Genomic DNA, 27390 nt, shown 5'->3' with positions numbered 1-27390 from the left:
ACTGGGTGAATGGGTGTCTGGTGCTATGCATAAATTTTGTATCAAATGACTCCATCCCTTTATTGGTGATAACTAGAATGGTAATTCTTAGACTGTGACAGATGGTACAGTTATTTTGGAAGACTTAGATGTCTAAGAGTCTAGGCAGCAGATGAACAATAGCTTAAAAATATTAGTGATATCTACATAGAAAATTAAATTGTGTGGAAGTCAGGAGAGGCTTCAAAACTTGACCAAGGGGCAAAATTAGGGCAGGTGTGGTAGAAACAGATGTACAAGTCTAAAAAGATTGAAAGCCTTTCTGGTATACCATTATATTGTCACTGATGGGATTATAGGTACCCACTTGTCTATATGGCTATTTTATTTTCCCTTGGTCAAAACACGCTTTGAGACACAATCTTGAGCTGACTGGAGCACAGTGCTGTTCTCACAAAGAGGCTTCAGTAGATCTTTCCCCTTTACACTGGCATCATGACACATGGTATAAATCACAACCCTTCTTTCTTCCTACTATTACTCAGTATTGCATGTGATTGAATACTATTGTTTTCAAAAATCATTCAGGTACTGCCTGCACAGTCTGAATATCCCAGCTGGAACTGCATAGGTTAAGGCCCAAATCAATCCTGCCTTTTACCAGCCTGGGGAGCAGGCAAACAGGTTTCTTACAGAAAGAGTATTCTGACCAGCTTAAAGGAGAAAAAGGGTACAGCCCTGAATATTCAGATTCATTTCTTGCATTGTTCACATTTCTGATTTTATCGATTTTGCATATTAGGCAATTATTTTATCACTAAAGACAATTGTGCACATGTACGTACACTCATATCTTGCACAAAAGTATCTTCATAAATAGTTCTGCTATGCAAACACACCAATAGTCCCCTGGGTGAGGGGGTGGAGCTGTGTATCCAGCAGAATTTCTTGGCAATGGGTCCTTATATCTTCATCCCTGTGAGAATAGAATGTACCTTTTCAGTAAATTAAAAAAGAAACCTCCATCTTCGCTGCAGAGTATCACCTGACATGCTTGTTGATTTACTCAACTTATTTTTCATTCCATAATTCTTCCAGACTGTTCAAATGATCTCATCCTGCATTTGTTTGATGAAGGTTACCAATCTGGAAAAGCCATCTACTTCCACCTTCATTATTATGACTGATATTTCTGCTGCTCTGTTTACTTGCCTTTAATCTAATCCAAGGCTAACATTTGTTTTTGGCCTCATCCACAAGGAATTCAGCAATACACTTCCCCCCATCCCCACCTAAGCAGTGGGAACTTCTGCATGGCAATGAATCCTTTGCCTTGAAGTAATTTAACATTTTAACTTCTGATCTGGAGGTGAATCAAGAACTGTGGAAATAGCATGTGGCATAGTCAGGACAACTCTAACTGCCCCTCAGTGGTCACCGATTTCAGCCACAACCTGAGTAATTGATCATGACACTCATTTCAAATGGGTGCAAAGTGAATATGAGCAACTGTTCTCCTTTAGTGTTCATTATCCCAACAATAGTTATGGATTAGATCCTAGTCCTGGGTGCCAGCAGGCAACATGGGCAGAACAGAATCATTCCTAAGGTATTTTAAAAGCCATCAATTTTCAAAAGTGTGCTATGTTGAATTAAAGCTTGTCCAAACTATTCAACCTGGTCATATTTCTTCACCATCAGTATTGTATATGTCATCTGTTGTTTCTCCACCTGTTAATCCGTCTGTGCTCTAGCCGTAGATTTGATTTATAAAGATGCCTATATCTTTTTTGCTACATGCGACCAAAGCAGCTTTATTTTTTTTTCTATCATTGTTTATCTTTTCATGTTACATCCACCTATTAGTCTAAATTTTGAAAGACAGGAAATATAAAAAACTAATTCCCACAACTGTCACTCACACATTTCTACCTTTTCATCACAACACAACAGGACATTGTTCACGTACATATTTTGATTTACAATTTTTCACCACCCCTATTCATTGCTATCAAAAATGAATTTTTAACCGTGAGTGATATATATAAACCTGATGATTTGTATTCATAATCAGCTAAGGTTGTAAGAAATCTCCTGCTGTGGTTAGTCAAGGTAATGCAGACATGAGTAAAATTACTTTACTCATAACCTGCAATAATTTTAATAATGTTATTTCTAGTTCTTTCAAAGTTCTGAAAAATATTAGTCAGATAAATGGTCCCTTCTTCAAATATCAGCTTTGCATTGCATTTATCAACTCCAGTAGGGTTTGTTTTGGTTTTGGTTCTGGTTTTCATATCTTTGTGCCTGGATATGTCTGCTCTTCAGTTGTCTTAGTATGTTCCAATACAGTAGCAACATTTTCCCTTTACTGCCTCATTTAACCTATGCAATAAAGATGCTTGTCGTGTCATAAGTAAGTATTTTCCCTAGAAATTTCTATAGAAGTTCTTGTCAAACTGGATGTTTTTATTGATTTTTGAATTGGTATTAACAGGTGTTTTTCTGCCTTATTTTTAACAATTGACTTTTAGACCTTCACATTTCTTGAAAGAAATATTGCTGTAAGTTGTGATGACCCAATGTAATCTTGACCTGCTCTTTTTCTTCTTCTTCTTTTTTTTTTTTTTCTCTCAGTGCTCCAGTATCCTAATAGCTTTTCTTATACTCCTTACAATTAGTTCACAGAAAATTAGAAGAGATAATGGTTAATGGACAACTGCCATTCACCATCAGTGAAGTGCTACAAATGAAAAGGCTATTTCAGAAGCCAGAGAAATAATATTACGTGGATAATAAGCCATCTACAGTTGGGGAAAAAAATGTGAGGAAACTGAAATTTTCCTCAGTCAAGACTGTTTTCAAAACTTGAGAATAATCATCTCTGTGTTACACTCACTCGGGTCAAATCTTGAAGAACTTTTCTAAACCTCAATACTTGCAGTGAAATGACACCATGTCAACTTAGGCCAGTGATACTGTTAGAAACCATCTCGCGGTCTTTCACAGGCTTGTCTTGAACTCCTAAAAAGATAGAGAAAAAAAACTGTTAAACCTGTGCAATACTAAAGTATATGACCAATATTTATACCCTAACTAACCAGTGTTTTCATTGATGGCCAGCATGCTGAGAGGCCCAGATTACTTTTACTTTTACCAGCACAGAAATCTAAAGTTTTTACCATGTTAGGAAAGTTTTCCATGTATTACTATTGCCTCATTCCTCCAAGATGAAAGGAGAAGAAATAAGAAACAATTTTTTAGTTATTGCATAAATTACTTAACCACATATATCTCCTTCAAGTGATTGCCAGTGATATTTTATAACTATATTTCTGCAACTGTAATTTAACTGGCTTTCATATGCATCACAGAAAGCTCATCATGGTACTACTATCTGAGCATCTTTGAGAAGTGCATGGTTGCCTGACTAATATGTTTTAGCTGTGATCTTTTTGCTTTTGAGTTTACTTAGATATAATTTATGTTTGAATTACACAAAATTCAGCACTTTGAGCTTTTCATGTGAGTATGGAGATGCATTTTGCCACTGTTAAGTTGAATGCTTATGGATACTGACGGCCTCATTTTAACGGCTCAGTACTATTCATGAGTTACAGGCATTTGCCTATGTAGACACTATCACACTGAGGGTTTTTTTCACTTGTAATTTGGAAAAGCCAAAGCTGACGGTTTCGTGATAAATATAATTGACAGAACATGAAGATCAGTTTAGGACATAACATTCCAGGAATACTGGAGAATAATCCCACTTCCGTAGGTTGCTTATACCCTTGTGGTGTACATTGACAATGCAGAACCTTTTATTCTACTTTTGCTTTTGTTCTAGAAGTAGTCACATCAAATTTAAAGTGGTTACAAAATTTCACATGAGGTAAAACTGGTAAAACTCAGGGCAGAAGAAGGCCACTTCTATTATTTACTTACCTAACCAAGCTTAGTCAGAAATGCCTCTGAATGTGGTTCAGAATGCTGTTTGTCTTCATCTGGGGGGAAAAAAAAAAAATCAATTCTGTTGTGGAAACACAGTGCACAGCATGGGATCACACTAATCAATTCAAGCAGGCCTTGGTAAAATTATCTACTACTCTGTAATCCAGCAGCATCAAAGCTAATTAATACTTTTCTCAGCTTTAATTAATGTATTAGTGGTTAATATTTCTTTATAAACTACTCATAACTCAATAATCCTATCACATTTGCATTATTAGTAGGACAGGTATGTGCCTTTGAGTTGATTGGTCATAAAACCTATTAGCCTAGATTGTAATTTGCCTCCAGTTACCTCCAAGAAAGAGAAGTAATCACTAAAGGCATGATAGCAGGTAACAGATTCAGTGATATGAAGGTCTTTTCAGCTTCAGAGTGACTGTTACTGGAGAATTACAATGACATATACATTTTAAACCTCAAGTGAGTTAGTCTAGAAAATTATAAAGTGTCTAAAACTAAGGACTAAGTGCCCTGGATTATGAGATTCCCAAACTCTTTCAGATAAAACTCACACAATATGGGAAAGTTTTACTCTCAGATTAAAACTGAAAAAAAAAAAAAAAAAAAAGTCTAAGCACAGGCTTATCCACTCTGCAGAAGAGAGAATTTCCATTACTCTCGTTACCCTACTCCATGTATGTAAAAACCTACTGTGCAGTGCAAGCTTATTTATTTAAACGATTCTGTGGGTTGTTTCAGGTGGGATATGAGTAAATACACCAAGCATTTCTCTAAAGCATGTTAGAGAAGAACAATATTTTGCAATTTCCCTCCTACAGGCTTTGTGTTCTACAAAGAGAAATAAAAAAGTACTTCATCCTTTTCAGCAGCCTTGAAAGCTTTTGCTTATTCATACCTCTTTACAATAGAGGACAGATAATCATCCAGAAAGGGGAAAGCAACATTCATACTCTGTGGAGAGAATACACAGTCAGATGGGTTCCACGTGAACAATAATACATATATATATATATATATATATATATACACATATATATATATATATATATATATGGAAAAAGCAGTTTGCTCCTTTGGAGACTCATCTTTTTAATGCACTACTTCCACAGGATCTTCTAATTGCTTCTTGTGGGATTGAAGTGTTTTCCCTTGCAATCTCAGTTTAGAAATTTGTTATATCAGTTGGTAGGCTGTTCTGCTTTTTTGTTTTTAGGTTTGAAGAATTATTTTCCTATTTTTATTCTTTTTTTACCCTGAGATATTTTCCCCACATCTCACATTTTCTTGTTCATGTTGTTACTATCAATGAAACTTAAGTTTATATGATGCTGTGAAGCTGAATCCTCTTTTATAGCTATACTTTCTTATACGGTGGAACAGCAGTGAAAGCTGCCAGCTAATCAGTTCTGAAGTCTCACATGCGGGCAGGAAGCTATGTTATTAATTATAGAGTGAGGTGTACCTGCATGCCTCACGTGAATTCATTTTCCATTCTGCACTGTATTTCTTTAGTTGCAATATCTTTGTTACAACCATATATAGAGAAAATTAAAGTGGGAAGAAGAACGATGTATAAGAAGCCATGCTATGTGAAACCAGAAGCAAAAGACACAGACATCACAGCTAAAAGAGGAGAGACATTCAAGTAGCAATGCCACTATTCCTGGCTGTACAGGAGCTACCAGTCCTGTATTTTTCACCTCATGTGAGGTGAGTTGCAATCAGTACAGGCAGAGCTATAGTTTTATGCATCCAAACTGCCTATGTATGTACAGGAGACCTCTTGTCTGCCAGGCTAGCAGACATGGTGCAGAGATAGAGTCCTGAAAGGAATGTGGACCACAAGCAATGCTTCCCTGTAGGGCTGAAAAGCTCACACAGGTCAGCATGGTCCAAGAACTATGAACCTGTGAAGGCATCTTGCAGTGCAGAGCTAAGCCAGTGCCCAAATGTACTTCAGAAAAAAAAAAAAAAAAAAAAAAAAAGCTCAGTTTTACAGCTCCTGAAAAGCAGAGTATTGCACATGGTTTTATCATCCACTCATTCAGACAAAGCTATTTATTGACAGCTGCCATGTGAAATTAAGGCCTAAAAAGTAATTTAGGCAGTCTTCCATAATGCCAAGAAAATGAGGAAAATAATACACTTTCACCATTTTTCTCAGAGCTTTGAATTAATGGGTTAAAAATGCTCCTTTATTTTGCATAGGGCTGAAAAATGTCACTCATAAATAATGTAGTAACTTAATTTCAACACTTTTCCTCTGTGAAATGTTTCTGAGTAGGTTTAAAAGTATTTCTTTTGAAAAAGTATTGGTGCTTGAGAGCAAATTACCAGATATTGTATCTGCAGATGACAGTTATATACAAACAAGTAATACTGTATATTGAGAAAGGCTAATATTACCTCTGCATATAGCAATTGAAAAGCATTTAAGAAGTAACTTTAAGGAAAATATTTATAGTTAAAATTAGTGTGTTAGGAATATTTTGTGCAACTGAAGCTCACTTACCAAGTGCTTGAGGAAAGTCATTTTGAAGGACGGAGGCTCAAATAAAAAATAATTATTTCTTAACATGCCAGTAAAATTATTGCTATCACTTGATTGGCTTTAATTAACAAATTCATTGCTTTTTAGGACAGATGATACTGTCTTATCTATACAAAGACCATGCACTCTCATCCTGATATCGAACTGCTCTAAGACAAATTGCCTGTGTTTAACTAAAACATGTCTCAGGATTACATCAAATCTTTTATTTCCCTTGATGCAGTTCTGTTATTTCCCTTGAAGCACTCCGTGTAGAAGGTTCAAACTGCGGCAAAAACAACAACTACTGAGGTAATGTGGAAAGATGCAAAACGAAAACGTGTCCAGATCTCCACTGGAAAAGCAATCACATTTCTGGTAAGCAGCAGAGATCAAATGAGGCAGAAAGAGCCTGACTGCCCACCAGTCTATTAAGGGCAATGAGAGTCAATGGAAGATCAATATGTTTTGGATACAGCCTTGAAACAGACCTCTAGATGTGCATAATTAGCCATTCTTGGAAGTGTCAAAATAGTTCATGCTAAAACACTCTTGCGTATGTGAGAACATTTGAGAGCACAGCCTGTGCTTACACCCGCGTGAAATGCAGCCTGTCCGGCATGTGTGAGAGGAACGAGAAAAGCCAGAAGAGTGACAACAGCTACAACCTAGAATGTGTTATATGAGTCATTCATGCCTTGGTTTGGTGAGAGGATGAATTAAAACTTCCATGTGCATGCCTGAAGACCAGCTGGTCTGGCCTTCAGTACTGCGAGGGGTTTCCCGGGTGCAGAGCGGCAGCAGAGATCTGTTCCACTTGCAACAACGCACGCGAGAAGCACATGCATCCTCTACTACATCTGGACAACAGAAGCTCAGAGATCTTACACTTAATTAGAGTTTTAGGATAATGTTGTACTGTACATGAGGACTAACGTTGCACAGTAAATAAGGACTTGCTACCATCCGGGAGGAAAGCACAGCCTGTAATCAAGGAAGTGATCGTTACTGTTTTCTTTCCAAAGCCATATCTCAAGAACTTTTTCTGCTAGGTCATTTCTGAACATTTGAGGTGCCCAAACTGGGGCTATTGTGAGTTTGGACCCCTGTTTCATTACATTGTAAGTAAGGTTGTACTTTTAGCATTTGGTGGTTTTCCCAAACAGAATCTCCTGTTTTTCAGTTACTGCAGTGCAGAAGGAAAAGCCCTATTGCTTTAAGAAGAATTACTAAAACTCCCTGCATGCCAGGCAAAAACCAACTTTAAAAAAAATCGGCGGTCTATTTATTATCCTCTTGGCGTCAGTGCATAACTCTCAGGAACTCAAAATGAAGCTGTATGCATGGATTGTTTACAAATGTTTGTATCTCTGGCTGCAGACACTCAAAACACACCAATATAAAAAGCAGCTATTGTTCATACACTGCAAATAGGCTTTTACTTTGCAGTTAATAATCCACAAACAGATTTATTCTCTGAATAGTTAGCAATCCTCAGAGCAGCAATATTTTTTTTCAACCAGGCTACGATTTCTGCTTTAATGACTGAAGGAACTAAAATATATGGTTAGGTTTCTTTTTTTTTTTTTGCTTTTTTTTTTTTTTTGCTTTCTTGTGACATTAGATTGGCATTTCAGAATGATCATTAGAAGTCTCTGGTGGTCTTAGAGCAAAAAAAGGAAAATGCAACAAACTGAAAGATATAAAATCTATCTTCACCCCCCTCAGGATGGGAGCGTGCATATATTCTGCTATTTAGGGCCGGTACTTTTCAATATTTTTATAAACGATCTGGATGTAGGAATAGAAGGCATTTTGAGCAAGTTTGCTGATGACACCAAACTTGGAGGAGTTGTGGACTCGAATGAGGGTGGAAAGGCCTTGCAGAGGGATCTGGATAGGTTGGAGAGCTGGGCGATCGCCAACCGCATGAAGTTCAATAAGAGCAAGTGCCGGGTCCTGCACCTGGGACGGGGAAACCCTGGCTGCACGTACAGACTGGGCGATGAGACGCTGGAGAGCAGCCTAGAAGAGAGGGATCTGGGGGTCGTGGTAGACAGCAAGTTGAATATGAGCCAGCAGTGTGCCCTGGCAGCCAGGAGGGCCAACCGTGTCCTGGGGTGCATCAAGCACGGCATCGCTAGTAGGTCGAGGGAGGTGATTGTCCCGCTCTACTCTGCGCTGGTGCGGCCTCACCTCGAGTACTGTGTGCAGTTCTGGGCACCACAGTATAAAAAGGACATGAAACTGTTGGAGAGTGTCCAGAGGAGGGCTACGAAGATGGTGAAAGGCCTGGAGGGGAAGACGTACGAGGAACGGCTGAGGGCACTGGGCCTGTTCAGCCTGGAGAAGAGGAGGCTGAGGGGAGACCTCATCGCAGTCTACAACTTCCTCGTAAGGGGGTGTCGAGAGGCAGGAGACCTTTTCTCCATTAACACCAGCGACAGGACCCGCGGGAATGGAGTTAAGCTGAGGCAGGGGAAGTTTAGGCTGGACATCAGGAAGGGGTTCTTCACAGAGAGAGTGGTTGCACACTGGAACAGGCTCCCCAGGGAAGTGGTCACTGCACCGAGCCTGACTGAATTTAAGAAGAGATTGGACTGTGCACTTAGTCACATGGTCTGAACTTTTGGGTAGACCTGTGCGGTGTCAAGAGTTGGACTTGATGATCCTTAAGGGTCCCTTCCAACTCAGGATATTCTATGATTCTATGATTCTATAATGTATATAAGATTTTATATATAACATTTAGTGCATATGGTTTCCACTACAGGACTCTCAGCCTATTTATTAAAGATCAATTTTTGTGTTATCATTGATCCACTGCGTGCTGGGACTGCTGTCCTTGTTCAGGAGTAGCTGCAGTAGCAGCTGAAGTACAAACCTTTCTTCAGTTCTTTGTGGATTAAGCCCTCATCATACACATAATAAACTTCCTTTGTGAAGATTATATGCCACTGGTAACAGACAAGGAAAAAAATAAATAAACTAAAAAAAAAGAAATGGTTATTGTTAAATGTAATATGTTATTAAAATGTTGAGGAATTACAGAGCAATCATACTCCACTCTGTGCCCAGACAGATACCAGAATTAATAGTCAGACAATCTATTTAAGTACTCAGAAGATAAAAGATGGTAAGTAAGAAACAGCATGGATGGTTTGAGAAGGAACCATATCAAGCGAACCTAAAGCCTTTCAGTTATAAAGTAACAGATTATGGATAGGGAAGCAGCAGTAGATGCCTGTAGAAGAGGAGTTATGGTGGGAGATGCTAGGAACATCATTGACATAGAAAAACAGCCATCAAATCAGGATAAATAAATAGGGATAGTATATTTAACATAGAAAGTAATTCTTCAAGCCTAGTCATTGGTCCGACCACAGCTGGATTACTCTGGCCTGTCTTTGGCCCAATACTTCTATAGATATATGGATTAATTAAAGGGAATTCTGAAGACAACATGCAAAATAGAACTACAGGAAACCTGAACCATGAGAAAAGACTGTAATTACTGAGCTTGTCTGGAAAAGGATGCTGAGGAAGGTGAAATGCCTTCACATGACTGAAAGGTTGTTGTAACCTACATTGACTAGGTCTAGCTCTTTACTTTGTGAGGAGGAAGGCTGTGAAGAGTACTTCTTGTCATCAGGGAGAAGATGGGATAATTTCCATTATTATGCAAGGGAAATTTAGGTTGAAAATTTCCAGCCTAACTTTAAGGAGAAATTTAACAGACATCATGCTTTTTCTTAGTTGTAAGAATCAAAGTCCCAGAAAAAAAAAAAATAATAATTTCAGTTAATGACATTTATCATAATTTTCTAATCCCACTTCTTATTTTGAGAGCAATGAAGACACAATTCTGATCTTGCACTGCTGATTCTGAGCTCTGATCTCCAAATGTAAACATCTGTAGAATAAGAGTCAAAGGTTTCTTAAAATTGGATGCTTAGCAGCCAACAGATATTTGTTATCATTGTTCATGAAGTCCTGTTCTCATGAGATAAATACACAGAGGCAACTTTTATATTTCACTTTGTTGAATTCATTTTATGAGATCCTCAGGTTTAGTGGTGCTTCATTGCATTATCAGGATTTTTTTTTATTATTATTATTATGTTTTCATCCAATTGTTCTTCTATAGATTTATAGTCAAAACAACTAAGGACACATTGTACCTAACCCTTTCATAAAAATGATTGAAAAGTTCAGCTGAATATTCTCAGTGCATTTATTTTCTTGCCATCCTTCACAGATTTATTTCTCTCCATTCCGTCTAAAAATATTGTTTTGCTTAAGAAGAAAAAAAACTATCCTTGTGACAATTTGCATAATATGTTAATGCTGATATGCATCTAGACATCTGGATGGCATTTTAATATCTCATTCTCATTCAAACAACTAGAAACCACACAGATGGTAGAGACAATTTTAAGAGCATTGTTGTAAACAAATAAGGCAGCCAGAAAATCAAACACACTCTAAGATAGGCTTTAGAGCCTCTACTGCTTTCTGTGTGAGAATATGCATATGACATGTTTTGACTGCACGAGCAAGCAGCCCTCTTCAGTTTCAGATAAACTAAGAGGCAAGTGCAAAATTTTTAATTGACATTGGTAATCATTTTATGGGAAACTTCTTACCCTACCCAGCCCAGCATAGCTGGCACCACAGACCATACTCACCACTAGAGAGACATTTGAGGCTTGTGATGCTGCTGGGCAGACTATGTGTTTTATTTCTTCTTATTTTCAATTAGCAATAGAAATATGAATAATCCTGATTGCTTCAGGAAGAAGACATGCCAATTTTGTTTCCATGCTTTACATAATAATGTACCTTCTAATAGTTGTCCCTGTTAAAAACTCACCTATAAGAAGTTGCATAGGACTCAGTAATTCTCTGCAGGCCTCTTTAATCTGCTGCTTGTTTGCACCTCCTTATAGGCAGGTAATCTTTCTGAACTAGAGGGCCTACTGCAGATGCCAAAGTTTGGGATCTGTTCAACATGGTTACATAAGAGCTATAGAGCAGCCTTTTCTGTAGGTGGAGCTGATGTCTCACCAGCTGCTGTAGGCTGGTATATCTTTCTGGATTGCATTAAAGTTACTCCTATTTTTACGAAGTGACTCCATAAACTGGTTATTTTTCCTCTTACTACAGTTGTTTCTGGATCTCTTAGCAGTTATGGTCACAGATCCCACATAATTAATTTCACTGACATACAGAAGTTTTCAGGGATTTAGCTTTACCCAGTGGAGTACATAATGCAAGATTCCAGGACCTCCTTCTTTTGCTTCATTCCCTTGTAGTCACAGACAAAAAGCAATAGCTCATACTCAATTACTTCTCTGTGTAATTGTAAGTACATCAGAATATTCCAAAAGCTGTTGAATTTTGTAATATAAAACTAGGTATCCAATCCTTTCATGGGAACCCAAGAAACACCTCAAGCAGTGAATGCCACTGACATATTTGGCAAACGAGTTAAAAATTAGTGCCCAGTATAGCCTAGTTAAATGAAGATCATAGGACACTCTTGAATTAAAGAGAATGGAATTAGAAACTCATGGAAAACTGGTGGTAACCTCTTCAGAAAGCAGTTTACTGGGAGACATGGAAAATAGCAGTTCTTCAAACATTTCTGCTTTTCCTCTCATATTAAAAATCCCAATTTGCAAATTTGCATATGGTGCATGCTAAGAAGGGAATAGAAGACAGCTCACAGATACAAAAGACAATGCCAATGGAAGTTCCAAAAAAAAAAAAAAAAAAGGTCTTAAGTCATCTTTTAAACCTAGGGATAAAAACAATATTTCAGAGTAAATTATCCCAACAGAAGCCTTTCGGACTGAACACTGAATAAATTCATTTCCCTTTATGACTGCAGCCTTCTCCCATGCTGAGGACCATCCCCACTACTGGCTGACATCCTTCTTTCCCACAGATGTTTGCTCAGTCTCCCTCTCTCACACTTTTCCATCCTGTAAGAACTCATTTGCACGTAAGTTTGGTGGCCCAGACTGAACCATGAGCCAGGTAGCTACAGTGGATTGAAGCTTGTCACTGAGACTGGAACTGGGAGCCCTAACCCAGAACAAGAGGTAGCAGGAGTGGGAATCTGAGTCAGGAAGACTTCTGCACTCTAATGCAGCTATGAAAACTTTATGGGCCACATTTGAAGTTTGCCTTTTAAAAAAAAATCAATAAAACTTTAATCCTAAGCGTGCTTACTTTGACAAATTTAGTTAGTGTCTAGCAGAAAAGGGAGGATAAAAATAGTCATTTAATTTTTAGTCTGCAAATTGTAAGATTGCAAACAACATTTGCTCTCAAAGATGATTCTTTACTTTGTTCACACAGCTGGATTTTTGTGATGTCTTGTGCATGTTTAAAGAAAATCATGATCTAATTGTTCATACTTCAAGCCTGTTGATGATGGAGCTATTGTGGCAACTAGAATGGATGGAAAAGACATTAATAACAAATGGTGCAAGCACCTCCCTCTGATCACAGAGTGCTAGAAAGCGGGAAAATGATTAAATTATGATAGGAATTGTCAGAACACAAGAGATGGGCACTTTTACAGCACAGATTTATCCTTTGTGCTTATGCTGAGGGGGCTGGTGCATTCCCTCTCCAAGTGTGGTGGGTTGGTAGGGGAGGAGACAGCTCCAGGGACTATGCTTAGTGCCTGAAAAGTGAGGTTGTCCACAAAACCAAGGTGGATGGGGGGGGGGTGCTGTGGGCAGGAGTTGCTGCTGGCTTCCTCAACATGGCAAAGGGATGTTGGCCATGGGCTTTCACCCCTGCTTTTTGTGGTGCAATGGCAGAAAGTGTCTGCCTCCACCCACCTGTCACTCCTCTCTTTGGATCCCTGTTTGGACGTGGGGAGGGCTCCTCCAGTGAATTTTGGAAGCATGTCTAACAGCTGGACTTCAAACATCGCCAAGACATTCATCTGACACACTTCTCACTCACCCTGGTTTTACAGCAGCATGCATTAGTGAAGCAGGTCAGAGAATCCAAAGTTATTTTTGAAGTCCATCATCTTGCCAAATATCAATCTTCCTGTGTCTCAGAAAACACAACAAACAGGCATTTTTATAGGATTGCAAGAGCTTTTGGTGAAAGGTTTTCATAAAATATGTATGAATTCATTGTATATATGCAGTAAAAAAAAAGAACAGATATATCACAGAGTATCATATTTTTTGTCAACTTTGGTGAGAAAATATAGACCAATCGATTCTAAACTCTTGTTTTGCTGGTTCTGAAACACTACAAAAAGCACTGATGTAACCAATGTAGACACCACAGGAAGAGTTATTATCTAATGAGTTTTCTCTATTTGGATCTGTAACTTAAACAATTCCATACTGAAAGAAATACATTTTGCTGTCTACTATTCTTTATCAACTTCTGAAGAGCAGAAAAAGCATTACAAGACACTCATTAAAGACAAAGAAACATTAAAGCTTTTCAGCTGAAAATTTATAAGAACTTTTATGTAAAGAATATAATAACTTGTTCCTCGATCTCATTTCCAAAATGAATGCCTTTTTAAAAAATTGAAATTTCTCCAAAACAATGTAGCAGATCCTTCAGGCTGCATGATTAAATTTGAGGACTTGAAAGCAACTGAAAATAGGGTATTAAATCAGGTAGTATTGATCGATCTGCATTATGAGTACAATCCCTGCTGTTTGAATAGGTGGAGAAGAGAAATTACATTGCCTGGAGATGACTGAAATCTGTTACCATTAATTTGTGTAGGCCTGGTTGGGAAGCAGAACATCAGTTGGTAAATTGAGGGATCATGATAGACAATCTTTTAAAGAATTTTTAAAAGTATAATGAAGAACTGGGATACTGTAATTTCTGTAAAGAAGCCATGATTGCGGGTATGTATACAATAGCATTAGATAGAGATATTCAAATTCCTATCAGTATTATGTCTGTGATCTCCAAAGCTACATTATTAAAAAGAGAGGTGCAATTAAAAGAGAAGGGGGTAATTCAAATATTAAAGTATAGTGGCTCCTTTAGAGCTGTTCCAAGCTTTAGTTATTTACCTTAATTAAAAAAGAAGGTGGGATTGTCTCCTCCATTTGCATGCTTAGAATAGCTATTTTGGTATCTCTCCAATACTCTGTGTAATTTTAGACTTAGGACAGCTGCTCACTCTAGTCAAGCTAATAAAATTTCACAAAGAAATGCATCACTCTGTGCACAGAACAAGATAGAGGCAAAGAAATATCAAAATGCATGATTTTTCTTACTACCTTGCAGCAAAGCCACCCCTGCTCTCAGAAATACTGGGGTGTTTGGTACCACAGAAAGTCTTTTGAGTGTAGCAAAGTGCCAAGGGATAATATGGAAATGAGAGGGAGAGATGCACTCTCCTTGATGCCATTTAGTTGTTGTTGATTCTCTCTCTATGGGATTAGATCTCCCAGCTGTCCTGAAGCAAATGACATACAAAAATGTACAAAAATGTCTACAGGGCCACACTACAGCTGCACATGTATGTCTAGTACTTGGCTGTGGAGTCCTGAGGATGGAGTGGTTTAAAGTTGAATCATTTTGGGGAGGGGGGGAGGTAAATACTTACTCCGGGTATTGTGCCTGTAACATTTGTAGGAAAGTTGTCTTTACGATCCCACCAGCTGGTCTTCTGTTGGTCTTCAGACATGCGCGTATCTATGTCTACCCTGGAGAAGCCACCTGCAATACATTCACAGATCAATTTACTGTCAAGTGGTTTGGAGTGGTTCTGTGCTCAGTTAGAAATGTAGTTGCCATAAGCAGCTGAATTTCAATGAGTGTTTCCTAGAATTGTACTTACAGTAAATTAAGCCATTTCAAAGGTTTTTCATTTAGATACAGGCAAGTGTTTCTGTACTTAATCAATGTTGTTTTGATTAGAATCTACTCTATAGGACTTCTGTGTCCTCCCTGTAAGCAGATGGGGAAGCAAAGGTTTCTATAGCTTATCTTGGTTGTGTAAAAAGCCAATTGCAGCCTTTGCAAATGAGCCACCCCTTCAACTGGGATCCATCCTGGTACAACCAGACTCATATCACACACACTGCAGTGGGAGCCTTTTCTCTCCTACTATCGAACCTCTTCATATCTCTCTCAAGATTTCTTTTTTATCCCAAACACTTCTCTACCAATGTACTTTAAGTGTATTATCAGATTTCATTGCTGTGTATGCTTCCTTTCTACAGACAGATTAGACAGATTGACTACTCCTCATATCTTAGAAAGCAAACAAAATAGGGAAAAGGCAAAGCCCTTGAAGGCCAACAGAAGGGAATCTCATTCTGCTCAGTTGAGTTTAATGCTCGGCTATTCCTCTTTCATTTATATTATGGACCATGTGGCAAGAGATCCTCCACTTCTTTCTCTTCTAACACTCTGTCTTGTCGCAATCGCCATGCAAAATATACAGGGTCCTAAAATGGAATCAACAAAGCACACTCATCCAGAAAGAAGAGGTAACATTGCTCAGCAACATGGATGAAAAGTGTGCATCTGTGTGGATGAAACTCCATTTGAAAGGGGTGAACAAATGCTTTGTGTGTATGTATGCATTATGTATGTATATACAGCACTTGTACCATAACTGGTATTTTTTAATTATCTTAGCTATTTTGCATCTAGGAAAATCAGTTTTGCCCTCTTTGTTCAGGAGAAGGATATTTTAATTGCATTTATAATGTTTATAAAAACCTTTCATACCTGCTTATATTTTATAACACCTGAGGTATGTAGTAAATTTCTATAAAGAAACTTCTTTTTCTTTCCAGCCAAACAAGAGATCGGACTGCATTAGATTATATGAAATTTAAATGCATTAGTTGTTAGCCAAACTGAATTTTCATATAAATTAATATTGTTATTGTATTTTAATAAAGCAATAGCATTTATGGAATTATGTAGACATCAATCACTTGGGGGTGTCTTGGAACAATTATTGACTTCATGCATCATCTGCTTCTTCACTTCAAAATTTGTTGCACTTTTCATAAATATCATATAGCAGCGAGCCATAAAACACATTTTAAATGCCTCCTAGCCCATCATAGACACTGTTGTTAGAAAAAGCCCCCTGAGCTGATGACATCCTAATATGTGACTGTGTAATTAAAATTTTGACATATGCAAAGAGTTGTAAAATAGATAAAAGAGTATGTATTGTAAATAGAAGTTTAAAGGCGCTGAGCAGATGGTTCGTTTGTGAAAGAGGTATGGGGACCGCCAAGAAATGACAAACAGATGGCTTAGGTGTGAAGGACAGGCAGGGAAATTTGGAAGAGTTGAGGACATAATGGACAACTATCTGGCATTTTGTACACACTAAGTGAATCATGGGCCTTGAATAGAAGGTTAAACATTTTACATTTTTGTATTTGAATTTATATAAATGTGTCAATGGAAAATGTCCAGCAATAAAGCCTGATAATAGTAATAAAGACAAGTCATGCTTCACAGACTTTGGGAAGGATAAAAATTCTGTTCAAATTACAGATATAACTTGAGTGATAACACAGGTACTTTTATCCCAAGTCATGTGTGTGCACTGCGTGGTCTCAATTCAAAGAGAAAATTTTCAGAATTGTAACAAAACCATATTGCCAATATTTATTCAGGTGCCTGAAAACAATTTTAGTAATGTCCTAATAAATTAACAAATGTTTGCCAGCTGCTGCTACTTGCTCTTCTACTATCTGTTGTGTTAGCAGGCTGTTCAATGAATTCAGTTCAAGTTTTGGTGATTATATACCAAAATCGTGACTGAAATGCAATATTTTGAGGCAGAAAGATCAGATCAAATAATGTTTATTTTTTGAAGTAATGGGAAGCTTTAACTATGACCAGATTAAAATTATGACATTACTAAATCTATCCTTGAATCTAATTTTCTGTTGTTTTGACTTTCCCATATTTGTCAGACTCCTGGCAGGCTTGAAAAATACATCACCAGCTAGAAAGTAAAGAAATTTGTGCATAAAAATGGACAAAAAAATCACTTTTAGTGATCAGAATCAAACTTGTAAAAATGTAGGGATTTTGAGAGTGGTCTTTGATCAGATTCTGCATGAAAACATGATCAATGTAGTAAAAGGGGGATATTTATGAACCTTTTTGCAGAAGTCAGTTAGTTTTGTCATGTTGCTTTTACAGGTCTGTACGGAAAAACTTGTAAGTCTATCCAGACCAGACTACTAACAATCCTTCCAAAGCAGCATTTAATAGAATTATTTTTGCTTAATTCTAGAAGTTATTTATTCAAAATTTATTCTTCTCTCCTTAAACAAAAGACTATTTACCTTGGAAATAGCAATTTTAATTAGGAAAACTGAGTTTCTGAAAAACAATTGTTACCTGAGAAATTGTGGAAGATTTTTCCTTGCAGCTTTTTAACTTGAAAAACAACAACAGAACCCAAACATACCAACAACAACTGGGCACTAGGCACAACAATAACAAGGCACTTCTGTGATGTGTAGTGTCTTTCGTAACTGTATTAGTAGCTACGTGCAGCGTAGATACTATGGTAATAGAGAGGAACACTGGAGTACTAATAAAAAATGGTCTTTGCTACCTACTGCTGCGTTATATAAACACTTGGGATTATTTATTGCTGCTATTTGAAAGACTAGCAGCATACAGTTCCTCTAAGAATCAAACCAGAGCCAGGCTGCAGTGTTCTGTAGTAAACATTATTGAAAACAACAACTGCTTACATTTGTCTTTGAAGAGTTCCTATAAATCGGTTAAAGTCAATTATAGTTTTCCTGCCTTACGAAGGCCCAAGAGTTATCCCAAGTCTGACCCACACAGCAATCTACCTTGCAATGTACATGCTCCTTTTAGATTCTTTTTTTTTTTTGAACTTTATCTGCATTTGTTTTGCTTACTGGATGATCGCTAATCCATGACTTACTTCTTTTCCTCAGCAATCTTGTTCTTTTGTGCATGTCTCTCTGCCTAGTTAATTTTGTGTCTGCACTCCTCAGGCATGCCAAACAGCAGCTAGCATCCTCCCAGCTGTCACCCCTTGTCATGGTGACAATCCCTTCTCCTGCCAGCTTCCCCCTGATTTTCCTACTCAAAACATCTCTATTGCTCAGCTCTCCATTTCTACGGTACTAGAGCTTGCTATCATGCTGCATAATTCTCGTCATCGATCCATCCTTTTTTCCTAGGATGTTGGTAAATTTATCTTCCATTTGTCTGGAGAGGAGCTGTGTATTTGAGCTCTATGTTATACACAGAAGGATGAACTTATTTGACCTCCCCTTTTTTTATTTTTTTGGCTAAGAGAGACTGTTACCTGTGATGTGTTATATCTCACTCCTGTATTCTGGGCTATCCTGAATCTTCTCCTTGATTTCTTTTATCTGCTAGGTATCACACCATACCAGCTGTCCAAAGGAGATGAATTTTAGTAGGACTGTTTGCACTATGACAGTTAAGATTGTGTCAGGAAAGTATTAAAAATGACATCCTTCAAAAGTTTCTAGCAGCCATAAACATTTGCTCTACAAATCTGTGGATTTTGTTAAGGTATTATTTTTATTTTTATTAATCTATATGATTTATATAAACACATCAATTATGTACTTATAAAATACAGTGTTATATTAAAATGCATAATAGAAACAATATAACTACAAAATAAATATGCATGTAACTATAGATTACTGTTATTTCAGTATGGGAATTTTTCTTATGCAAAAATGTTACTTGAATGACAGAATCCCTTTTTTTTTTTTTTTTTTTTGGTATATCTAAAAATAAAAACTTTCATAAAATAAAAACAATTAATATAGCCATACATACTTTCTGTGTCAGCAACAGAGAAGGCAAAGGCATTCCTCAACAGAAATATAAGATTGTTGATGCCATATCATAAGACTGAGAACTAAAACAAAGAATTAAAGCAAACCCAGTCAGAGGACAATCCGGTAACAGAAAAGCAATTGAATGTAATTGAGCTTTTGTTTCCCTTCCAGCATGTACACTAGTGAAGGTATCAATGCTTCAAACGTTCATTCAGTGTCTTTTCTAGGACCAAAAGTACTAAATGTTGAGGGTTGTTATAGGAAGTAAGTGTCACAGAGCTCCTTCTTATGCCCATGTAGGTTGTCCAAATGATGCACTGCAGGAGAGGAGCTGCAGGACACCCGAGCTACAAGGAATGGCTGGCAGCCAGTGGTGTGCTCTGCCACACCGGGCACATCCCTGCCAGGTACAACAAGGTACCAGAGCAAGACACGTCCAAAGAGAGAAAAAAGAAACCTTCTTAAGGATGTCTGACAATCATAATCTCTTCTCTTCCTTTCTGCCAGGGCTGTGACAAAATCATAGTAAATTTTATTCTGTTCTCCTTTATGAGTATAAAAATCTTAAGCTCATTCCATTGAGGAAGGCTGCAACCTCATTTACACTGAAGTCAATGATTTCTTCAGATGACTTCAGATTTATAGTGCCCCAAGTGAGAGAAAAATTTGACCCATAATTTTTTAAAAATAGTTATGGTTTTTTGCAGTCTTCCTTCTGAAGACTCACTTTATTCAGCCATCAATATTCACACTTTAAAGGCTTATTTCCATCAAGTTCCATCAATGACCTTTAGAAATTGGTCCCTTCAAATAAGAAAAAAGACCTCAATTACAACAACATCTGCCTCCATCTAGCACTTTATTTGCCTTAGAGAAGGGGTGGAATGATGATTAAGTTAATGGATAGGTCATTTTCATTTTTCACATTTACCATGTAAGTGGCTCCATGAATCACCGTTTATCTGTGGCCCAGTCATGGAAGGCAGTGGAAAACATCCATTGGTTTCCAGAAACTCGTTTCCTGTACACTTAGAGAGGGGAAGTGGAGTACTAGTATTAATCAACCTTTACAACCCATAGGATAATATATTTGTCTTTTCTTCAGTCTGGAAAATAAACACTACTGCCCTCAGGCTCCCGTTTCTCTAAAATCTCCCTTGGCTACCTCCGCTTTTTCTACCAGCACTCCGTTAAGCAGCATCACAACTTTACGTAGCCACTTGCAAGCTGTCAACTGATGATTTTGCTCCCTTAGCTAGGATTAAAGAGTGAAATTACAGCAAAGAAGAATTTCTCTACCAACTTCTTCTTTTTTACTAGGTTGATGCAAATATATAACCATAAAGACAGTCAGTGATGGCATGAGACGTGAGTGTCCCAGCCCTTGTACATGTAGTACTGCAAAACACTGTGAAATCCTGCTTGAAGAGATACACAGTCACCTTGTATGTGTGGACTGCTGACCACAGAAGTGAAAACCCAAAGCAGAGATCACTTTTAAAATATAGGATGTGTATAACATAAGAGAGGATACTTGCAAGACATACAAAAAAAAAAAAAAAAAGGAAAAAATAGCTATTTGGAAGCTAAGGAGCTTAGATTCAGTAGGAGACAAAGCCATAAGGCTAGTGTGTGAGCCCCAGGTAGTTAACACTGACTTATCCCTTCATGTGTCTTCTTAAATGAGAGCCTGCAGACCTACTGACTCACTTACTGGTCCAGTTTCATCCATGTCTTTGCAGAGTTGCAAGGACTTTTTTTTATAGGGTTCGTCTCCCTGACCTTGCTCAGCTTTGCTGTCCTCTTCTTGGACAGATGATGAAGTGCATTCACTGACACGATGGTGTGAAATTCCCTGGGTGCACACACAGTTATATATGAATATATGTTTGTATATATATATATAGTATATATATACACACATATATATACAAATACATATATACATACATATGTAGTATATATACCACATATATTATATATATACTGTATATATGTATATATACATAGAATGAGATTGAAAATATAGATTAAAACAAACCCAGTAAAGTACAAGAGAGAACAGAAGCTTTTAACAAATTAAGGTTAAAGATGTTTTCATTGAAAAAGAAAATAGGCCCCTACTACCGTGTCAAAAGGAAAATGAAAGAGCAGTATGTATGCTACCATTGTTACTCCTTTTTTGATACACCATGTATTAAAAAAGAGGGAGGAAGCAGAACAAATTGTTGTAGTGTTGGAGCTGACAGTGAAGCTTTAAAAGACTGAGAATGCACTGCAACAAATTGAACCAAGTGGGAAGCAAATATGCACAAAGCACAGCTCTCTTCAGAGGCAAAATGTATTACAGTGAGAGCCTGTTTGACCATCCCATTTGTTGACAAAGTTATAAAGATCAAGATCATTAGACTGAGCAAGTAGCCAAGATTTACAACAAAGGAAACAATAATGTGAAAAAATATATAGAAATTGAAGGTTTTTTTTTATTCGAACTGACAAATTGCATTTATTATTCAAACACTATAACCATCAACTGGTTCAAAACCAGAAGGAGCCTTGAAAGATGAGACATAAAATGGACTTAAATACAAGGCTGGAGAGAACAATAAGATCAGCATAAAGGCAATAAAAACCAGCCCAGAAAGTTGCATTCTGTAAAAGTTAGGGGCTATAGAGAAGAGACAAACAGGGCTGAATGTCACGACTTCAGTGTAAGCAGTGCCTGGACTACAAAAAATGCAACACGAGCATTTTACTAATAGAAAGTGCCAAAGGGAAGAAGCTGCACATAGTACGTGCATTCAGTTAGCAGCACAAAATCACTTGTGTCACAAAGCAAAGGGAGACAGACATAAAATGAAGTGCCTCCCTGATGAGCATACTGCTGGCACCATGAGACTGACAGCAGTAACATCCGCAAACAAAGAAATACAGAAGCTGCATAATTTAGCTGCATATAAATGCATGCTCAGAAAAATGTCCTTTCACTTGGACTCAGATATAGAATTCAGAGTGCAGACACATGCATACACACACACATATATGTATATATATACATTTTTTCTAACGGCAGAAGCCTGCGCTCTGTCCTCTGATCGAATAGAATGCCAAAATAATTAAGCACTATGTAGGAATATATCAGCTGGGAAGAGCAACACATCTGGAGATGTGAAAACATAAACAGTTCTAAGCAAAATTTCATTTCCACAGAGAATCTTTCTGTTTAAACTGCTTTCCCTATCCTTCAAGGATATGGCATCTATTCGCCTGAAGATAACGTATATCAATTTTAAGCCACATTTATGAACTTCTTTCAAAAGCTAGGATGCCTCTGAGTTATTAAACCATTAAACGCTTCTGTCACTTTTCACGTCAAGGTTAATAATCAAATGATTAAACAGATTAAAGTTAGAAGTCCAGCAGTAAAAATGTAATATTTTCACCCATTTTATTAAATTCAAGAAAAATCCTAAATGGGTTTTGATGTGAAAAACTGTGTTGAATTGTTTGTAATTAAAAGACAACTGCTGGAAAAGAAACTTAAAATATTTTTCATAATGTTCTTAAAAATAAGTTGTTTGATTCTTCTTTCCAGTAGGGAAATGAACCCCACATTTCATTTCAATATATTAACAAACCTCCATCACTTTAATTTACCTGATTTTCTTCAGATTAGGAGTCTGAATATGCTTCCAACATCAGAAGCGCCTAATCAAGAACAATGATGAATTTGCACTGGAAAATTAATAGCTGCTTTGGTTGTGACAAACTCTAAAGTGGGCTACTACAAAGTTTTCAACAAAACACACTATACACACAATTACTGTTGACTTACAGGTGTGTCAGCACACAGGGAGAGAGATGAATAATGCTTGTAAAGGACTGTGGTTTGGGGCAGTATTTACTTCAGTGTTGGACACAGCCTGTAGTGAAATGCTCGGTGGGGTGGGCTGCTTCATGCACTAGGCAAGAAGTGTCCAGGATGGAGCACCCCAGCAGTGTGGGAAGGTGAGGGCAGTGCCATTTGACTTCATTTGACTTCTGTTAAGCTGGAATTTCAGCAAGAAAGTTTTTTTTTTCTTAGATATTCATTGCCTCAAGTACTCCTAAAAACTATGGCTTACTAAATCTTTTATTTATTTATTTTTAATAGACAGTGGAAATGTCGAAATTTACTGTAGAAATATTTGCTAGAGAAACATTTTCCTGGAGGAGAAATGTGTGGAAATTCCTTTAAGAAACCTTGCTGACAACTTCACTGAATCCTATTGCTGTTTCTATTTTGGGACAGTTCGTGAAGGATTTATCTGGTTTGTGAAAAGCAGTAAGATAGTTCTATACAGTGTATGATGATACAATGAATTTAGCATTTGTGTTACCTTTCAGACTCCTACATTACAGCAATCTTTCAGTTTTATGACCACATGCTGTGTATGAAACACCACAGTGCCATACTGCATGCTTCTCACATCATTACATGCCTTAAGTAAACTCTGTGTTGGTCCTGTTCAAAGTTAAGCATTGCTGTGTTGGGTTCTGCTGTGATACAAAATGCGCAAACATACAGAAAGCACTAGGATCTGGAGCCAAGTGGCTGAAAGAATACCACTGTTTGAGACGGTGGTTTTCTTGTTTAGGTCGTGGGAGTAAATCATAAGAAAACTATCTGAAAATTACGTAGCTGAACAAAAAAAGAGCACATTAATTCAAACAGTCATGCATCCAATCATCTAAGTTGCATTTAAAGAAATCCAAATGAAAAATAACTTGTCCTGAGATGAAATCTCAGCTTCGGTACACACCAGAATAAAATGGTAATCACTGTAACTGGTATCTCTAATTTGCCATAGCAAAAAATGCCCATTTGTTAATAAACTGCATCCCTTGCAGTGCTCTTCTGTATAAGAAAAGTAATCTCCATTAATTAAGGTTTATAATACAGGAAACAAATAGGAATGATAAAACCCTTTCTCAAAAACTAGCTTTTAACTTCAATTTGAAGTGGAAAATGTGCATGTAGACATGGCAGTATTTGCGTGAAAATTTGCTAGAAACATCCTACTCAAATTAACTTCTCATTCTATTAGCTCGCTATTGTTGAAGATAGCAATATAATGTTGTAAAAGTCACTCCCTCTACATATACTGTTTCTTTATAGTAAAATGCCATGATTTATTATTTTTATTTCCAGTCGCCTGGCTTTCTCTCTGGAGGAATAGCTGATTAGTCTCACTTCAGGCAGTTTCAACCGGAAAGAGAGAAACAGCTAAAACAAGCTAGGAAAAAACACTACAGGAGCTATTTTGCTCTCTCTATAATTTGAAAGAGCTCTTCAGCCACTGTGTTGTTAAATTCCACCGGGTTCTGCTGGAAGAAAGTGAATGCTGCAGGCGAGGTGTTGAGGAATTAACATTTTTTTTTATTTATTTATTTTTTTTCCAGCTGTGTGTCTCTCCTTTTTTGGAAAATATTTTTAGATTAAATCCTTGCTATAGCTTAAAATAAATCTCATACTTGGGATATATAAGAGTAAATCTTATTTACTCTGTGTGGTAGTATGTCTGTTTCTCAGGATTCATGAGAAAACAGGAGCTCATTTATACGGTCAGATGAGAATTGAAGGTGATGCTATTGGAGCAAGTAGATATGGTGTCTTCACATCATTGTCTGACATGAAGATTACTACCTATCATAGTAGTAGTAGCACAGCTCTGTAGAAGGAGATCTCAGAGAAAACTTGTCCTGAGGACCTGCTGACCATACTGCAGAGATTTCCAGCACTCTGAATGTACTGCACTGCCATCACCCATGCACTCCAGGTGTGATTGGAGCACTTTGGTGTGCTCCTGGAGAACATCTTCCTGAAGACACACAGTTCAGGTACTTTGAGACGGCAACCAAAAGGCAGAAAAGGGAGACACCCAGGATGTGTGTTTGTCAGGTACTTCAGCCTGGGCTGAACAAATCCATTAATGCCTATGCACTCATTTTGCTTAAGAGAACAGGATAACACTATTGTGAATAATTGAATTGTTGCTCAGGTGTGATGGGGGTACTGTAGCAATGGAAAAAAAACCAGGTCTGCTGAGCCGTTCTTCACTTTCAAGTGAAATAGCTTTTCTCTTTTGTACGACCTGAAAATAACTGAAACATGCACAGAAAACTTTTCATTAGCTTTGCAAGGTCCCCTAATGAGACTGATGGAGAATCAGCTGCCTCTTCATGTGACAGGCCTGAAGCAGGTAGCACAGGCTGCAGACCCCCAGCAGGAACTTGGGGTGGAGGTAACACCTCCCCAGCCTGCATCTGCCTTCAACTGGCATCCACAGAGAGGAGTTAGAGATCCACAACCTGTAGTAGTGTCCCAACACCTACAACATGCACCAGCACAGCCTTGCTCTTGTGTGAGGCTATGGAAGAGGAAACGATCTAAGTTATTTGAACTTCTTCAACAAAGCACACTCAAGGAAACAAATGACAGCTAAACAGAACAAAACAAATTCTTCCTGAAAACCTCAAAATAAGGCAATTTTAAGGACAACATCTCCACATTATCTATTATGATTCACCATAATTATATTTATTATTGGCTTATTTTAGTCATCTCTAGACATATTAGAATGTTTTTCTTTCAAATTCAACAGGACACAGAGGTTTAGATTACTTATATTTATGAAAGGAATTATATGATGTGATGTGCTAGCAGGAGACAGGATATGCCAACCCAGGAGATCTTTTCCCACTTCTGCTTCTCTTTCAGTGTTCCTTTGTTCCTACTTAGGAGGCTGGTATAATACAAGCAGTACTCATAATATGCAATATATTTTTTCCAGATTACTTTAATAGTACCAAAAAGATAACCAGTGAATAATCATAATAAAATATATGCAAAGGGGATCACAAATCTCACTGATGCAGAACAGGAAGAATTTATTTTCAAAGTGTTGCTAATGACTTTCTGCCTGCCCCTTTGAAAATTGCTTTGAGCTTAGTACTATCCCTTTGAAATCCAATTCATAAATTCACAAGCAGTGTGAAATTCCGGTAGGAAATAAAACACTTTTATTCAAATGTATTATAGCATGTTAATGTTATTTCTTAGAGCATAAGCTGCAGTAAACACTGCGCTGAAATACAAACAAGGAGTGACCTTACTATATGATTTTGAAAAGTTTCTGGGTTAAAAGCCACAAGTTCAGCAGACTCACACACAGATTACTGCAAATGGATCCAGATGATATTCTGTGGCTAATGCAATCACAGAGAAAGTGTTGCTCCTGTGAGGAGCGTATACCTTCCTCATGCCGAGGAATCAATACTGAGCTACTGCTTTGGGGAGCTACAGGGACAAGTGCGATGCTTCCCAAATTCACTGCCAAAAAAAGCAATATGCAGAGAGCAGGTGCTGCAGACTGGTGCTTTGGCAGCAGTGCCGTGTCATTCAGCAGCTGCTGATAAGTGATAATTTTTCATGGGAGCTATCTCAGAAGCATTTCTCCAAGTGGCTGGTTCTCATGACTGCCTCTGCTCTCATTTTACTCTGAGTGCTCCTGTTAAGCACTCTCTACAGATCTGCTCTGCCTGGAGTGTGATAGAAAGTTGCTGAAATTCTAAATATTGCCACTAAATACATATTGGTTTCTAACTGGGCTCTGGAAATAACTGGTAGTCTCCTTGTATCATGGTCTCTATAGCTCTGCTAAATATTTTGTTGCTCTGCACAGATGGAAGGCATAGCTTCTGATGCTACCCAGCATTGTCTGTGCGTATTTGGCTGCCTCATGTCAAGAGCTGCTCAATTGCCTCTTCCTTTTCTTTTTAAGGAAAACCAACTGATATTCCTAGAGAATCACAAGAGGAAGTGATAGAAATATCCAGGATGCAGAAAAAGACAGAGAGATCAGAATTTCCTTAGTACCTGGTGGATGTGGTAGGTCCTGAGGATGTCCAGGGTGTGGGAGCTTCTGTCCTGCATCGCAAGAGGTGTGATCTCCTGGAGGCTCTGCCAAGCACCTGTGTGAAACCAATGGCCATGGAGTGAAATGG

At 37.7% G+C, this 27390-nt stretch overlaps 1 long non-coding RNA gene across 1 annotated transcript; it reads right to left on the bottom strand.

The window, feature by feature from the left end:
• Positions 1-1076: 1076 nt before the first annotated feature.
• Positions 1077-27390, bottom strand: LOC110352798 (uncharacterized). The gene is made up of 5 exons (XR_003500343.3): positions 27263-27390; positions 15102-15214; positions 13469-13564; positions 3928-3986; positions 1077-3003 (listed from the first exon to the last, which is right to left on the bottom strand). It is a non-coding gene; the product is annotated as an uncharacterized lncRNA (long non-coding RNA).

This window comes from Anas platyrhynchos, chromosome 13, assembly GCF_047663525.1.
Source record: "Anas platyrhynchos isolate ZD024472 breed Pekin duck chromosome 13, IASCAAS_PekinDuck_T2T, whole genome shotgun sequence".
NCBI lineage: Eukaryota > Metazoa > Chordata > Aves > Anseriformes > Anatidae > Anas > Anas platyrhynchos.
This window is presented reverse-complemented; position numbering and strand designations above follow the sequence as displayed.